The sequence below is a fragment of the Cupressus sempervirens genome, chromosome 5, assembly GCF_028749045.1.
Source record: "Cupressus sempervirens isolate cs-2001-9-10 chromosome 5, ASM2874904v1, whole genome shotgun sequence".
Taxonomy (NCBI): domain Eukaryota; kingdom Viridiplantae; phylum Streptophyta; class Pinopsida; order Cupressales; family Cupressaceae; genus Cupressus; species Cupressus sempervirens.
Genome location: NC_143122.1, coordinates 573135866 through 573146409, shown reverse-complemented (window position 1 = coordinate 573146409; position 10544 = coordinate 573135866).

Below are 10544 nucleotides of genomic sequence, written 5' to 3'. Positions count from 1 at the left end.
TCGTAGGATTTACAAATAATATTACAAATTCAAATGTACTTCGTGGTTCAAATTGCATCAAAACTTACCTACAACATCATACACCTATTTGGTTAACAGAGGAGAAGAAACATTACAAGGTATTCCACTGGGTTTCTGATACAGTATTGCAAAACCAAGTGGGTCTTTGTAAACCATTATTTTCATTTGTCTTTTGCATTTTTTTAATGTGGTAGACAATATTTAGTCAATACAGATTACGATGGTAATTATAGAATGGTTCGACTATAAATTTTCTTGACTGTAACTAAATGCATGCATCACAAGGAAACAAGATCACAAAGTTTGAATGAAAACATGGGTTTTTGATGAAATTAACGTCATGTGCAATATAGTTTGTCAACTCGGTTTATAAAGCTTTAAATTGAATTTAGAAAAACATTTTTTTGGAAACTAAATATGTCTATGACAAGACATCAAGCAAGGGTAAGCAATGGATTATTTCAATAAAAATAATCATCTTATCTTCATCCCTCGTGTAGGGATGGATTCAGATGTTGTGTCTTGATATGGTGTGCAGGTTAAGAGGAATCTGAATAAGCTTACGCAAGAGAGGGAACGTATTTTGTACAAGTATGCAGACCTTGTGGAGCAGTATTTAGAAGAGTTTGTAGAAATCGAGACCACTGGGAGAACAAGGTTCCTTCACTTTACAGAGAAAGGCTAAAAGGTAGATGGGCTTGTATCTTGAAATATCTCTCATGTTCAAAGGTGAAGTGGGTTACGTCGGATATGCATCCTATAAATGTAGTTAAAGACCCAAAGACACATTTACACAGACAACGCAAAGACAACACATTTACACAAACAACACAAAGACAACACATTTACGCAAACAACACATTTACACAAACAACACTAAACATCAAAACCCCTAATCACAAACCATACTCAAATTCCCAATATAATTTTCCACAATAATCAAAAGCCATATATCAAGCACATTATATTGTTCTAAATTTTATCCATGCACAAAATTATTGTGATCTAAAATATATGTGCAGCTCTTGGCAAAAAAAAAATCAATTCTTTTACAACAAAATCGATTCACACAATAAATCATATATCTCAATTTTTGAAAAAAAAAAAAAAAAAAACTCAATTCTTTTACAACAAAATTGATTTTAAACAATAGATTTGGACAAGCTTCCATAAATAGATTTCATGTAAATATGATGATAACAAAAAATAATACAACTACAACGCAATATGTTCTAAAAAATAGATTTGGACAAGCTTCCATGAATAGATTCCATGTAAATATGATAATCACAAAAAATAATACAACTACAACACAATACAATCTAAAAGAAAAATAATAGAAAAATCTCAGACATACCTTGTACTTTAGTAGGAAGAGATGAAAGTCTTTAGAAATGTGAATTAAAAACAATCAACCAATGTTATAAATAGGGAAAAAACAATTTTAGAGGATTTCATAATCAATGCTTACATAGAACAAATGTTGACCTCAAAATAATTTATAAGCCACAACTATAAAGAGAAATATCCCCTGGCATCTATTCCAAGCAAACTTATGGAACACAACAGTCATAAAAGACAAGAAAGGTCATCTTTCCAATTGCTTATCGTATTGTCTTGTTTTGTTTGTTTGTGTTGATTTTTTAAAAATGGAATACAACTGTAACCACAATCTATAAGTGTTTGACAATATATATCATTCTTATTATTATTATTCTTAGTATTGATATCTAAAGTTTGGCAAAAAAGAAAAAAATAAATAATTTTGTGTGCAAAAAAAAAAAAAAACTTTCAAACTCATGACTGTAGCACACATAGGTCAATCAAATTGCATAAAAAAAAGTTTTACTAAATTTGCAAAAATGTCAAAAAAAAGATATGTCTATAGTGGAAAAAAGATATAAAAAAATAAAAGCCCCTGATTGGACAAACTAATAAGATCATTCGCTTTTAACAAATGCATAAGTTTCCTGCCATGGCAGGAACTAATAATAGCTCTTCAATTTTTGTGACATTATATGTTAGAATAGTAGCTTTTAATTTTGCATAGGTTTTCCTCAATTTTATTTGGATATTTGGATGGTTTATAATAAGAGGTGTAATGGTTACAATGGTATTAAACTAGCATATGTGATATTGTTATCAAAATTCATTTTCGAGAGAAAATCAACTTTTTAGTGATAATAATATTTTTGTAATATTGCTATGATGATGAGCAGTGTGAATTTTATCCTTGATCTAGATATGGCTATATTTCTTTTTGGAACAAGTGAGTGCAGACTAATGAAGATTAATCCTTTGATATTAGTTGCAGTGTTCAAAGCTTATTCTAGGTATCTTTGTTATCAGATATATACAGTATGCTACAAGTTTTTGATACATCACTCCTATTTTATTTATGAACATAAGTTAATCGTGTTCCTCTGGTTGGTAATGAATTTAATGGATATCAAGACTTGGTCTTGGTTGTGTTGTTCCCACCAGTGCTAGAATATATCTTATGTACCTCAAAGTTTGTTATCCTTTGTATTTATGCTATGTAACAAACTAATGTATGACCTATTTATATGGGTCTCGCAGTAATGTGGAAAGATCTTTATGTGTGGCCTATTTTTTGGTTTTGGAGTTAAAGTGTTGAACCTTAATAAATATTTGACAAATGTTTTTTATGTACAAGGTGACCTATTTTGGATTTATATTGTTCTACAAACATATATAGAACATCTTTTTGAATATGAGTCCACTGTGTGTGCAAATTGGGAAAGGGAGGTGAGGGATAATGTATCAACGTGACAATGAATAAATAAGAAAGTGGAAAGCAAGTGACAAAAAGATATGTGTGTCTATGACATGATGTAGTAAACAATATTTCAAAGCTTTGTGTGATGAAGTTATTGGAGATTAGCAAAAAATTCCTAACTAGATCTAGTGCAAATAGTTATTATGCCCTTAATTAGAATTGTCTTCATGTGTATGTATATGCAACTCCTTCATTTTACATTTGTATAGTTATACTATTAGGCAATCAGTTGTTTTTGTATTGGTTGTGCTTATTTGACATAGTGCAAGGTTGAGTGTACCCCCCTTGGAGGTGATTTAGCCCCCAACGAGTAACCATACAGTGGAAGATAATCAATAACACAGAGATGGAGATCCAAAAAAACACATATTCTCATAAGAGAATCATAAGATTTACATCCAACATGTCAAGTTGTAAGGCCTTCATAATTACAACCATGACAAAGAAGAATACAACTCAATCCCCATATGCAAACTCCCATCTCATAGTTAGCATCCCTCAAGATGCTCCTAACTATTCCATCCTTATTGATCATCTAGACATCACAAGACTCTATACTTACACCATACAAGCCACAAGTCGGTCTGCCATATTACATTAAATAAAACACAAGCCCTGAGTTTACAATCATAACTAATTCATAAGATAAAATAATACTGCATGACCTTAGACGTAGGTCCACATGCTAACCAATGATCTAGATCTGAGATTGCGTAAGATAATTCCCACAGATCGAAGGTCACATAAACAATCTCCAAAGCTTGCCCAACAAAGGAAGAAAAAGCTGCCAACAGTGACCAAAAGATATATAACTTAAACAAAATCCCTCTAAATGTTACGTGAATATTGGAAAAGTTCCATATAGAGTCCTTAAACATAACCCCAAGCTCATAAGCATAGGGCCACTCAAAACCATGCTTGATGCTCCTGCATTAGACTCTCAAGGTAAAAAGAAAAGTGTGTCTCACACTTTGATGCCAAAATTAATATATGCACTCAACTTCATCTTCACTAAATCTTTCCAATCCATCAAAAACAAAATAAGATATGCAAATCAACCATATTTGCTTCCTCCACTCAAACATCAAAACCATATGAATCTAAGTGACCTAATCAACATGCCTACTTACAGAAACCAACTGAACATCATAAGGCTTCATAAACAATCTTTGCAATTGGTTAGAACCAACAATAGTAACATCCTCAAACATGAAATCCATGTGAGCAACATCATGAAAATCCAAAACTAGGTCAACATCAACATGCAAACCCAAATACACAACAATAGAAACACGTAGATCCTAAACCATATCAGCAATATGTAAATCTAAATCCACAACAGTAGTAACATACATGATGTTGAGGAGAAAAGGCTTGTGAAGATGTAATAATCCCAATAGGTTATAACTTCTTCAAACACCAAAAATCTTTATACTTCAGTTGTTTGGCATTTCGTCAAACACTTTGCAAGCAAGCTCTGATACCACTATAATGACCCTCCTCAAATCTGCCCTCAAAATTGCTGATGAAAGCTCAATGAATTTTGTCAAACACTTTGCATACAAGGGGTCATATGACTAATATAACTTTTCAGGTTGCTGCAATAACTCTTGTTTCGATTTGCATCAAAGAGAATGCTTACAAAGACTCCAGATTTGTCTAAACAATGACCTAACATGAATGTGCAACTAATTTTGGCAATATTCAATACAAATATGTGACTTAAACTACTTACAATATGCAGCTACAACAACTAGTGATTATGACAAATACCTTGGATGCAACCTAAGATGGCATTATGCACTTACAACCAAGTGGCATTAATATAAACACTTAGTATGCAAAATTATAACATTGTTTATGCCAAAAAGAGAACTTACAACCAATTGACATTTTGTCAAACAATTGGCATGCAAACTAATAAGTTGATCATCAAACTCTAAGTTTGCAATATAGATAGTCTAAAAATTACAGTGCTCTTTCAATTGCAAAATCCTTGCCTTCCTTTGATACCAATAATGCCAAATGGCAAACAAAGACAAGTACAATATGAAAATAGTGAAGTGTTGATGCTATATTTTGTACTCAGCTGAAATACCTACATTTCTCAGAAAATATGCCAAATGAGAAGTAAAGAACCTGATTGTAGATGGCTGTAATAATTTTCTACAATGCTGCCCCTTCTGCTTTGCTTTTTTCGATTTGCTTTTTCGACTATTTTTTTTCGGCCTACTTTTTTAGTTCCGCTTTTTCGGACTGTTTTTTCAGCCTGCTTTTTTGGTTCCGCTTTTTTTGGACTGCTTTTTCATATTCGCTTTTTTGGTGTTTGAAGAAATTATAACCTGTTGGGGTTATTACGGGGTTATTACAGAAGAATGGGGACTTCTATGACCTAGGCCAAATCAAGGTAATCTGGCAAGATGTCTTATCCTGCATTCTTAAATACTTCATTCTGGATGAAAGATCTAAAAGGGTGCATACATTTTATTTTGTGTTTTTAAACCATTTTCGCTATAAAGATAGGTTCTCATTCCCTTTTTATTTGAAGTTCTCTCTACTTCATAGTCTTCAGGCCCATAGGAAGAAGGAATCTAGACCTGTGCTCCATGAAGGTCTTATTTTATTAATTGAGAGTTATTGTAGAAATAATGCAATAAAACCTTCACCTATAGTGGAGAAGAAGAGAAAATTGGTTGGTAGCAAGCCTCATCAAAAGATAAGTGCTAAGAAAATTTAAAATGATAAGGTTAAAATCAAGGAGGCTTTTAGTGATAGCAAAGGCACAAACAAGGAAATTAAGAGTGAGAAAAAGAAGAAAAATTATGAGGAAGCTATGGAGTCTAAGAAAAGTGTAGTGATGAGGATAACATGAAAATGGGGGATTTTAAATCTAACTTTGATGGGTACTCTAGAAGTAGGAGTATGTCAGTGGCTAAGAATGAGGGGGGAAGTAGCAAAGAAAGGAACTTGGAGTCAAAAATGATTTCTGAAGCCTTGAAGCAAAATGATGGGAACCAAAGTGAACAACCTACACCCACCAAAATGGATATTACTAAAGTTAAGAGCCTGATGGACATTAAGACAAAGAAGAACGATGAAGGAAAAACCTTATTCATTAAGATTAGTGTCTGAATAAGGAGAATCAGATGGAGATAATGGAACAAAAGGGTTTAAATACTGATAATCAACTTCATCTCAAGGAAACCCAGGAAATCACTAATGATTCTAGAAAAAAGTCTAATGAAGAAGTTAGTGATGAAAATAATTCGGTGAAGTTGTCTTTCCTTCACAAAGTCAAGCTGAAAGCGGACGCTTCCCTCTAAGTGGACTGCTAGCTCTATAAGGAAATCAAGAAAAAAGTAAGAGAACCCAACTAGAAAATCAAGTTAGAAATATCCCAAGGAAATTAAAAGAGTATGAAATGGAACTTCGGCAACTAGTTAAAGATAGTGGGCAAAAAATGGAGATGGTGACATCCAATTTATGTGTCACAGCTGCCAGTTTAGGGAAAAAGAGTAATGAGGAGATCATGTCCCCTGGTGTTGTTGCAGCCAAGATTTTGAGTGGTTTGAACAAAAGAATGAGACAAAGCATGAAGAAAGTTGTTGTTGAGACGGATGGTTCTATTGTGGAAGACATCCTTCAGAGTATTGTGGAGGCTGGCATAATTTAGTTGTTGGTTTAGTTTGCAGGTGTCTGGTCCCCGGTTGGGTTGTTAGTTCTGGTCTTCTATTTTTTCTGTCATTTCCATCTTTTTCCTATATTAACTCTAGGTTCCAAGTCCTTGTAAAACCTAGGTTTGAACTATGTTTAGTACTTTTTCTAGTTCCAGGTCCTTGTAAAATCTGGTGATCCTTATCACTTATCTTTTATTTTTGTAAGGGTTTTGAGTCCCCTCAAAACCTATTTTTGCATTAACCGAAAACATACATATCCATGTCATCAATAATGTGTAAATTAAATTAAAATTTTAGCAATCCCTTTGTTCACAATAAGTTGCTCTATAATTCCCATGTTAGATCCATTCATCTACTGCTGGAAACCAAAAGACACCTCATCATCTTCAGCGAAGTCAACCTTTACCTCTTCCTCATCAACAAGGTGTCTTATTCACTAAACAATCCTTCTAACCAGCCATACAACTCTCTTTTGATTGGTACATTCCAACTCAAACAAGATTGCCTTATCTCTTCCAATCCTCTCATGGAATTTATCCCAAAACTTATCCAATTTATCCATCGAATTTCTCTCAAAGTGCAATTATCTGACATTGACGATCTGGTCACAAGACTCCAACTACCTCACACTCGACAATCTGCTTTCCATCTTCACAACCTACCTCAATTTGACAATCTATTCACTCAAGGAAAACTCCATCTCTCACATCAAGAGTTTGCAGCCAAGATGATCCATCAATGAGTCCTTTGTAATAACGAGCCATAAACGTGATCTACCACCTCACAACAAAGATATCTAGGTTTCAATAGTTGATCAATTTGCCAAATAATTGTTGAGATAGTGAGTGTGGCACAAATTGCATAATATTGTTTATATCATATTATTTTATTTTATTATGTAATGTTGCACCTAGGAGCACCTAGATAGATGTGCAATATGTAGAGGTATATACTTGATGAGTTGTATTGTAACATTGTAATAATATTTGATGTAATTATTTAATATTGAGAAAAAGAATTAAATGTCTAATATTAAATGTGGGGTCAATGGGTTAGGTAGCACATGGTTTATGTAATACCACTTGGTGGTTTTGTAGGAGCTTACTTCTATATAACACCACAAGGGTGGTTGTTGTATGAAAAGGGCAAAAGGCAAAAAAGAAAGTCAAGCAAGACAAGGCTTGACAAGTAAGCCAAGGGAATATTTGTGAAAGTTGGAAGCATGGCATGGGATGTGTGGATTCATTCTTATTCACATGGATTGCTTGGTTATGGTTGTGGCTTTGAAGGCTTCCATGGTTGTATTGCATTGGTGTTTTTATTGAATAATACATGGTGATGGATGCTTTTGGAGGTTGGATTTTTTCCCTCAATGAGGATTTCCCAGGGTATATCTTTTGTCATAATTTTTGTGGGTATGATGTCTATTCTCTTGCATGTGGATTTTAATAGTTTGTTTATTTTAGATCTATCATGGGTTAGGTGGAAACAATAATCTTTTAGATTGTAAGTTTCCTTACAATAATCGTTGCAAGATCAAAATCGACTCTGATACCATCTGATGTAGTACAAGGTAAGGTGTAGCTCCCTTGGAGGTGGCCTAGCTTCTAGCAAGTAACCACATAGCATAAAATTATCAATAGCATAGAGATGCAAATCTGAAACAACAAATATTGTTATAATAGAATCATGTGATTTACATCCAACACATTGAGTTGTAAGGCCTTCCCAGTTATGATCATTGCAAAGAAGAATATAACTCAATCTTGTTGAGATAATGGGTGTTACACACATTGCATAATATTATTATATTGTATTATTTTATTTTATTATGTAATGATGCACCTAGATGGACGTGCAACATGTAAAGATTCCCATAGGATATACTTGATGGGTTGTATTGTAACATTGTGATAATATTTGATGTAATTATTTAACATTGGGAAAAAGAATTAAAATTCTAATATTAAATGTGGGGTCAAAGGGTTAGGTGGCACATAGTTTTAGCATTTGGTTTATGTAATACCACTTGGTGGTTTTGTGGAACTTGTTACTATATAAGCAACCACAAGGGTAGTTGTAAGGACAAAAAGATAGAAGAAGGCAAAGAGGCAAGAGTCGAGCAGAACAAGACTTGATAGGTTAGTCAAGGGAGCATTTGTGAAAGTTGGAAGCATGGCATGGGATGTGTGGATTCATGTTTGTTCACATGGATTGCTTGGTAGTGGCCATGGCTTTGAAAACTTCCATGGTTGTATTTCAATGGTGTTTTTGCTGAATAGTACATGGTGATGGATGTTTTTGGAGGTTGGGTTTTTTTTCCCTCAATGAGGGTTTCCTAGGGTATATCTTATGTCACATTTTTGTGGGTATGTTGTCCTTCTCTTGCATGTGAATTTCAATTGCATGTTTATTTCAAATCTATTATGAGTTATGTCGAAATGGTTAATAATTTTTTTTGCAAGTTTCCTTACAAGTGGTATCAAAGCTATGGTTTTATTATTATAACCCTAGATTGAATCTATGGGAATGCATGAGAGGATTAAAAAAAGGGCAAGATATATGAGTTGTTTATTGTAGATCTGAGGGTTTTGAGTTTGCTATTATGATGGGATATTGGTAGATTTTGGGTATGTGAAATTGTTGGACAAAAAGGTTTTAAATGAGGGTTTTAGGGGGAGCTTGCAGAAATGACCTCTTGAGTAAAAGTAAACCTCACCGTTAGATCTGGATCGATGTTTCCATAAATTTTGATATATAATATGCTGTAGTTTGGCCATGTTCAGAGGAGATGAAATAATTTTTTAGTTTTAGCCCATGATGGTCGTCATATTAAATCCTGTCAAAATTTTCGTCAAAAAAAATCGTAGTGAAAATGGTAAAAAGCTTGTCTTAGTAAAACGGCCATAACTTTCTCTTACTATATCAAATTTGAGACTTCTTATAGGCGTTGAAAAGTTAATTTAGAGAACTACAACTTGGTGTAGGTTTGATTCTATGATTTTGAAATTTTGTTAGGTTTTAAGAGCCCTAAAGTCATATGTTGTTTATTTTGAGAACAAATTAGGGCATAACTTGGGTATACCAAGTCAGATTTTGGATTTTGAGTAGTCAATGAAAAACTCTTGAAGATCTGTACATATTGTTTGAGATTTGGTGTAGGTTTTGAATGGTTTATTTGGTGATATATTGATTTGAATAATTTATGATATATATTGACTATGATAGTGTTGTGAGTTTATGACATTGTATGTTTGGAGATTTAAGATTTGATGTTATTGTATACTCAGTTCATATTTCAGATTGGTCTCATGATGATATGATTATCAGTGTTTAGTTTGGATATGTATGATGACTTATTAGGTCTACAAGTTGTGCAGTGTTGTAAGCAGTCTATACTCACAGGTTGCATTTATAGCTTGGTTATGGGTTGTCTTTGCTCATTGATCTTTCATTATTGGTGCATATTGAGATTGGTGGTTTGGACTTTAGTTGTTTATGCCCAAAGTCATATGATTTGCTATTTTTTCTTCATGTAGAAGGGATGAGATGTTGTTACTAGGCACAATCATGGTGGAGGATTGTGGTCGACTATTATGCTGATAGGTTAGACATATTGAATGTCAGTTATTTGGTTCATGGATGCGATCATGGCGCCATGGATTTTGGCATAACATGATTGGATATACAAGTACATCCTTGATGTTCACTAGTTTGGATTTATGATTTAGTTATGGTGGTATATCTTCTTGGTTGAGGATCATGGTTATTTGTTTTCTTTTGAGAAGCTCATGATGTGCACTTTGAGTTCTTTGTTGGTTTGATTCCTTGGTTGATTCTCATGGTTAGAGGATGGTTTTTTCATCATGATGTCATAGATAGCTTGGATACATGATTTAGTGGGAGCTTGTGATAGTGATGGGGTGATAGTGTGGGATTAGTTCCTAGTTTGGTTTGTATCTTCTTGGGTTTAAAGATCTTGGTTTCACTTGGTATTGACACTTTGGTTGTGTGAGTGTAGATCTAGAGGATCTTAATGTAGAAGA